Source organism: Penaeus monodon, chromosome 26 (assembly GCF_015228065.2).
Source record: "Penaeus monodon isolate SGIC_2016 chromosome 26, NSTDA_Pmon_1, whole genome shotgun sequence".
NCBI classification, from domain to species: Eukaryota; Metazoa; Arthropoda; class Malacostraca; order Decapoda; family Penaeidae; genus Penaeus; species Penaeus monodon.
This window is the reverse complement of record NC_051411.1, coordinates 35,001,211-35,009,310: the sequence shown is the minus strand read 5'-3', so window position 1 is coordinate 35,009,310 and position 8,100 is coordinate 35,001,211. Positions and strand designations below refer to the sequence as shown.

General features: G+C 33.9%; 2 non-coding genes across 2 annotated transcripts; both read left to right on the top strand.

Moving 5' to 3' along the window:
* Positions 1-1,217: 1,217 nt before the first annotated feature.
* On the top strand, positions 1,218-1,290 carry Trnaf-gaa. The gene has a single exon. It is a non-coding gene; the product is annotated as a tRNA-Phe (tRNA).
* Positions 1,291-4,649: 3,359 nt separating this feature from the next.
* Positions 4,650-4,722, top strand: Trnaf-gaa. The gene has a single exon. It is a non-coding gene; the product is annotated as a tRNA-Phe (tRNA).
* The last annotated feature ends 3,378 nt before the right edge of the window (positions 4,723-8,100 follow it).

Sequence of the window (8,100 nt, the reverse complement as noted above, 5' to 3'; positions counted from 1 at the left end):
CGCGCGCATATACTGTGTATAAATATACGCATACACACTTAAATGTTTTGTTGTGCAGTATATATATATGCACATATGAGTATGATTTGTGTGCGTAAGCGTGTGAGTGCATGTGAGTATGCCTGTCTGTATGCGTGTCTATAAGTATGTATACATACATACACGTATATGTGAGTAGGTATATGTATATGTATATGTACACATAGACATATATACATGATTAAATGATATACAAATAGTATATGTATGCATATGTACATGTATATGTATATACACATATATACATGAATATATGTATACATGTGTGTGCATATAAATAAACGATATACATTATATATATACATGTATATATACATACATATATACAGATATATATACATATAGGGCACTATATATGTAAATATATGTGTACATTAAATAAACGAACATATACATACATACATATATGTGAGCGTGTGTGTGTACGTACATACATGTGTGTATACACATATACATGTATATACATACTTGCATACATATGTCTGCCCCCTGTCTGTCTGCCCTCTCTCCCTTTTTCCCTATTTGTCTGTCTCGGTCACTCTCTCCCTGTCTGTCTGTCTGTCTCGGTCTCTCTCTCTCATTTACTACCACTCCCCATTGAAGATATTTTTTTCTTTACTTCTGCAGTGCTGATAAGACCTTTGTAACGATCATAGCGGGTGCATAACTGATTATCTTTACATAATTTACTGTACACATATACACGTGAAAAGGCACGCAAGTCACGAACACAAATAGACTGATATATATATATATATATATATATATATATATATATATATATACATATATACATAGATAAATGCATATATATACACATAGATATATGCACACACATATACATATATATGTATATATATGCATATATATGTATACATAAACAAATATATATAATACACAGACACAAATACACACACATGTGTATAAATATATGTGTATACACACATATAATGAGACAGACGGGCAGATAGAGCGTAGTTAAATCGATACAGAGTTAGTTAGGTAAATAGACATATATGCTGGCAATAGTTAACAATGACAGTTATTCAATACTGGGTAATAACGGACAGACACATCAGAACTGAAGTTGCTTTATTGACTCATTTATTAAATGTAATCAACACCTTTTACTAATAAAGATAATAAATAAAGAAATACGAGCATTTATCCAAATATGTGCCTAGATAGCTCAGTTGGGAGAGCGTTAGACTGAAGATCTAAAGGTCCCCGGTTCGATCCCGGGTCTGGGCAGTTTTGCGGACCCGACGGACCGACAGACCGCGTGCCAGCTGGTCGGGCGGCGGAGAGAGCGGCTGGGTTCGGCTGCGGGAAGAGTTTGGTATATGAATTTCAAAGTTAATAATTGGTCTTACTCTTGCTTTCTATGTAGATAAATAGATAGGTAGATAGATATATACACTTGAGTGTGTTATGTGTGTGGATATATATATATATATATATATATATATATATATATATATATACGTGTGTGTCTGTGTATGCATATACAAAAATGCATATATATACTTGTGTATATAGGTATATAAGTATGTGTGTGTAAATGTGCGTGCGTGCATGCATATATACATGTATAAGTAAATATGTATATTTATGTATATATAGATATATGTGTGCATATATACATGTATGCGTGTTCAGGTATATGTATATATACCTACTCATACATGTGTATATATATATATACATGTATATATAGCCTATATATATATATATATATGCACATATATGTATATATGTATCTGCCCCCCCATCCCTCTCCCTTTTTGTTTGTTTATGTCTCGGTCTCTATCTCCTTCTCTTTTATTCACTCCTACTCCCCATTCAAGTTCTCTTTTACTTTACTGATAAGACACCGTGATCTTTGTAATCATCTTTCTGGGTGCATGATGAACCATCTTGACATAATACACACATATACAGGCATGCAGACAAGCACACACAAATAAGTAGATTAATAATATATATATGTATATATCCATATATAGTATATATGGATATATATACATATATATGTGCGCTCTGACTGCTGGCTCGAGCCCGATCTCACGGCGAGAAAACGACATTTCGCCTTGAGAAGTCAAACGCAGGTGTCGTAGGGGAAGTCGCCGCCGTGACACAAGTGTTTGCACGCCGAACTACGGTTAATTGGTAAGGGCTTCCAATCAGGCAAGGGTGGGACTGCCAAATAACCTCTCAATAATGAATTGAAAGAGGCCGATGGCCTGCAGTGGAATAAATGGCTGTTGAAAAAAAATGTATGTGTATATATATAATACATATATATATATATATATATATATAATAAATATACACATGTATAAATATACATATGTACATATCTTTTCTAATATATACGTATACACACACATATATATACATATACATACGTTAGTACATACATTACATACATACAGTATGTACATATATATGTATATATACATATACATGTGTATCTAAATACATGTATACACATGCATACACGTATATGTGAGTAGGTATATGTATATATATATACATATATGTATGTATGTATATGTATATATACACATATACATATATACATGATTAAATGATATATAAATAGTATAGGTAAGCATATATACATGTATATGTATATACATATATATATACATGAATATATGTATACATGTGTGTGCATATAAATAAACGATATACATAATATATACATGTATATATACATACATATATACATATATATACATATAGGGCAGTATATATGTAAATATATGTGTACATGTAAATAAACGAACATATACATTCATACATATATGTGAGCGTGTGTGTGTACGTACACATGTGTATACACATATACATGTATATACATACTTGCATACATATGTCTGCCCCCTGTCTGTCTGTCTGCTCTGTCTGTCTGCCCTCTCTCACTTTTCCCTATTGTCTGTCTCGGTCACTCTCTCCCTGTCTGTCTGCCTGTTTGTCTCGGTCTCTCTCTCTCTCTCATTTACTACCACTCCCCATTGAAGATATTTTTTCTTTAGTTCTACAGTGCTGACAAGACCTTTTAACGATCTTACCGGGTGCATAATAAATTATCTTTACATAATTTACTGTACACATATACATGTGAAAAGGCACGCAAGTCACGAACACAAATAGACTGATATATATATATACATACATACATATATACATAGATAAATCAATATATATATACTACATAGATATATGCACACACACACACACATATACATATATATGTATATATATGCATATATATGTATACATAAACAAATATATAATACAGACACAAATACACACACATAAATATATATTTGTATATATGTATGCATGTGTATATGTGTTTACACATATATAATGAGACAGACGGGCAGATAGAGCGTAGTTAAATCAATACAGGGGTAGTTAGCTAAATAGACATATATGCTGGCAATAGTTAACAATGACAGTTATTCAATACTGGGTAATAACGGACAGACACAACACATCAGAACTGAAGTTGCTTTATTGACTCATTTATTAAATGTAATCAACAACATTTACTAATACAGATGTTAAATAAATACGAGCATTTATCCAAATATGTGCCTAGATAGCTCAGTTGGGAGAGCGTTAGACTGAAGATCTGGCTCGAGCCCGATCTCACGGCGAGAAAACGACATTTCGCTTTGAGAAGTCAAACGCAGGTGTCGTAGGGGAAGTCGCCGCCGTTACACAAGTGTTTGCACGCCGGACCACGGTTAATTAGTAAGGGCTTCCAATCAGGCAAGGGTGGTACTGCCAAATAACCTCTCAATAATGAATTGAAAGAGGCCGATGGCCTGCAGTGGAATAAATGGCTGTTGAAAAAATGCATATATGTGTGTATATATATAATACATACACAAATATATATATATATATATATATATATATATTATATATATATAATAATAATAAACACATATATAAATACAAATATGTACATACACATATGTACGTATGCACACACATATATATACATATACATACATATATACATACACTATATATATACACACAGTATGTACATATATATGTATATATACATATACATGTGGATCTAAATACATGTATACACATGTATATTTACATATGTGTAAACAAAATATATATATATACATCCCTCTCCTCTCTTTCTATGTTTGTGTGTGTGTGTGTGTGGTTTGCGTGTATGTGTACACACACATGTATGTGCATGTATATATATTTGTATTTATATACACATATATATATGCAAACACACAGACATATATCCCTCTCTCCCTCCCTTCCCTTCCCTCTCTACCCCTCTCCTTTCTCTCCTCTCTTCCTCTTTCTTCCTTTTTCTCTCAAATAAGAAAGGAAGAGAGACAGATAAAGAGAGAGAGAGGTGGACAGAGAGATAAAGAGAGAGACAGAGGGAGACAGGGAGACAAACAAATAGGCAGACTGGGTTAAACCTGACAGGTACAACATATCACAACCGGAGCTGAATCTAATATATATATATATATATATATATATATATGGGGGGGGGGGTTCTAATACAGATAATAAAGAAATATGAACCTTATTATACACTCTTATGCGCCTAGATAGCTCAGTTGGGAGAGCGTTAGACTGAAGATCTAAAGGTCCCCGGTTCGATCCCGGGTCTGGGCAGTTTTGTCATACCCGGCGAACCGACTGACCGCGTGCCAACTGGTCGGGCGGCGGGGAGAGTGGCCGGGCTTGGCTGCGAGAGGCCTTATCGCTTTCTCTCGCTCTTTCCCTCTCGCGAGATAAATCGAGAGAGATAGAGAGAGGAAGGGAGAGGGAGAGAAAGAGTGTGAGAGGTACAGAGAAAGAGAATGGTGGTGACAGAGAGAAAGAAAGCATGAGAGGGAAATTGATTTGGAATATTTAAGTCTTCATATCAAAAACCTGATCATCCACGCAACCAGCTACAAGGCTTTCCACAGCCGAGCCCGGCCGTTCTCCCCGCCGCCCGACCAGCTGGCACGCGGTCTGTCGGTTCGCCGGGTTGGCAAAACTGCCCAGACCGGGATCGAACCGGGGACCTTTAGATCTTCAGTCTAACGCTCTCCCAACTGAGCTATCTAGGCGCACAATTATTTGCAACAAGGCTCACACTTTCTTCATCATCCATGCAGCCTATTCAGGTACACCTGTTATCTCTGTATTTCTATGTCTGAAGAACTAGACACTGCGGAGAGACTTGTTGCTGCTTTGCGAAGATGAGCAGGTCTATGAATTTCAAAGTTATTAGTTGGTCTTACTCCTGCTTTCTATGTAGATATATAGATAGGTAGATAGATATAAACATGTGTCTGTGTTGTGTGTGTGTATATATATATATACATATATATATACGTGTATGTGTCTGTGTATGCATATACAAAAATGCATATATAAATATGCATATATATACTTATTTATATAGGTATATAAATATGTGTGTGTAAATGTGCATGCGTGCATGCATGTATAAATAAATACATATGTATTTATGTACATATAGATATATGCATATATATACACATGTATGCGTGTGCAGGTATATGTATATATACCTGCATAGATACATGTGTATGTATATACATACATGTATATAAAGCCTATATACACACACATATACATATATGTATACATGTATATATGTATCTGCCTGTCTACACCCCCCCCCCCGATCTATCTCCATTCTTGTTTGCTTATCTGTCTCGGTCTCTATCTCCCTCTCTTTTATTCACTCCTACTCCCCATTCAAGTTATCTTTTACTTTACTGAAAAGACACCATGATCTTTGTAATCATCTCTCTGGGTACATAATGAACCATCTTGACATAATTCAATACACACATGTACAGGCATGCAGACAAGCACACACAAATAGGTAGATTAATAATATATGTATATATATATTTATGTATATATCTAGATAAAGTATATATGGATATATATACATATATATGTGCGCTCTGACTGCTAGCTCGAGCCCGATCTCACGGCGAGAAAACGACATTTCGCCTTGAGAAGTCAAACGCAGGTGTCGTAGGGGAAGTCGCCGCCGTGACACAAGTGTTTGCACGCCGGACCACGGTTAATTGGTAAGGGCTTCCAATCAGGCAAGGGTGGGACTGCCAAATAACCTCTCAATAATGAATTGAAAGAGGCCGATGGCCTGCAGTGGAATAAATGGCTGTTGAAAAAAAATGTATGTGTATATATATAATACATATATATATATATATATATATATATATATATATAATAAATATACACATGTATAAATATACATATGTACATATCTTTTCTAATATATACGTATACACACACATATATATACATATACATACGTTAGTACATACATTACATACATACAGTATGTACATATATATGTATATATACATATACATGTGTATCTAAATACATGTATACACATGCATACACGTATATGTGAGTAGGTATATGTATATATATATACATATATGTATGTATGTATATGTATATATACACATATACATATATACATGATTAAATGATATATAAATAGTATAGGTAAGCATATATACATGTATATGTATATACATATATATATACATGAATATATGTATACATGTGTGTGCATATAAATAAACGATATACATAATATATACATGTATATATACATACATATATACATATATATACATATAGGGCAGTATATATGTAAATATATGTGTACATGTAAATAAACGAACATATACATTCATACATATATGTGAGCGTGTGTGTGTACGTACACATGTGTATACACATATACATGTATATACATACTTGCATACATATGTCTGCCCCCTGTCTGTCTGTCTGCTCTGTCTGTCTGCCCTCTCTCACTTTTTCCCTATTTGTCTGTCTCGGTCACTCTCTCCCTGTCTGTCTGCCTGTTTGTCTCGGTCTCTCTCTCTCTCTCATTTACTACCACTCCCCATTGAAGATATTTTTTTCTTTAGTTCTACAGTGCTGACAAGACCTTTTTAACGATCTTACCGGGTGCATAATAAATTATCTTTACATAATTTACTGTACACATATACATGTGAAAAGGCACGCAAGTCACGAACACAAATAGACTGATATATATATATACATACATACATATATACATAGATAAATCAATATATATATATAATACATAGATATATGCACACACACACACACACACATACATATATATGTATATATATGCATATATATGATTACATAAACAAATATATAATACAGACACAAATACACACACATAAATATATATTTGTATATATGTATGCATGTGTATATGTGTTTACACATATATAATGAGACAGACGGGCAGATAGAGCGTAGTTAAATCAATACAGGGGTAGTTAGCTAAATAGACATATATGCTGGCAATAGTTAACAATGACAGTTATTCAATACTGGGTAATAACGGACAGACACAACACATCAGAACTGAAGTTGCTTTATTGACTCATTTATTAAATGTAATCAACAACATTTACTAATACAGATGTTAAATAAATACGAGCATTTATCCAAATATGTGCCTAGATAGCTCAGTTGGGAGAGCGTTAGACTGAAGATCTGGCTCGAGCCCGATCTCACGGCGAGAAAACGACATTTCGCTTTGAGAAGTCAAACGCAGGTGTCGTAGGGGAAGTCGCCGCCGTTACACAAGTGTTTGCACGCCGGACCACGGTTAATTAGTAAGGGCTTCCAATCAGGCAAGGGTGGTACTGCCAAATAACCTCTCAATAATGAATTGAAAGAGGCCGATGGCCTGCAGTGGAATAAATGGCTGTTGAAAAAAATGCATATATGTGTGTATATATATAATACATACACAAATATATATATATATATATATATATATATATATATATATATATATATAATAATAATAAACACACATATATAAATACACATATGTACATACACATATGTACGTATGCACACACATATATATACATATACATACATATATACATACACTATATATATACACACAGTATGTACATATAT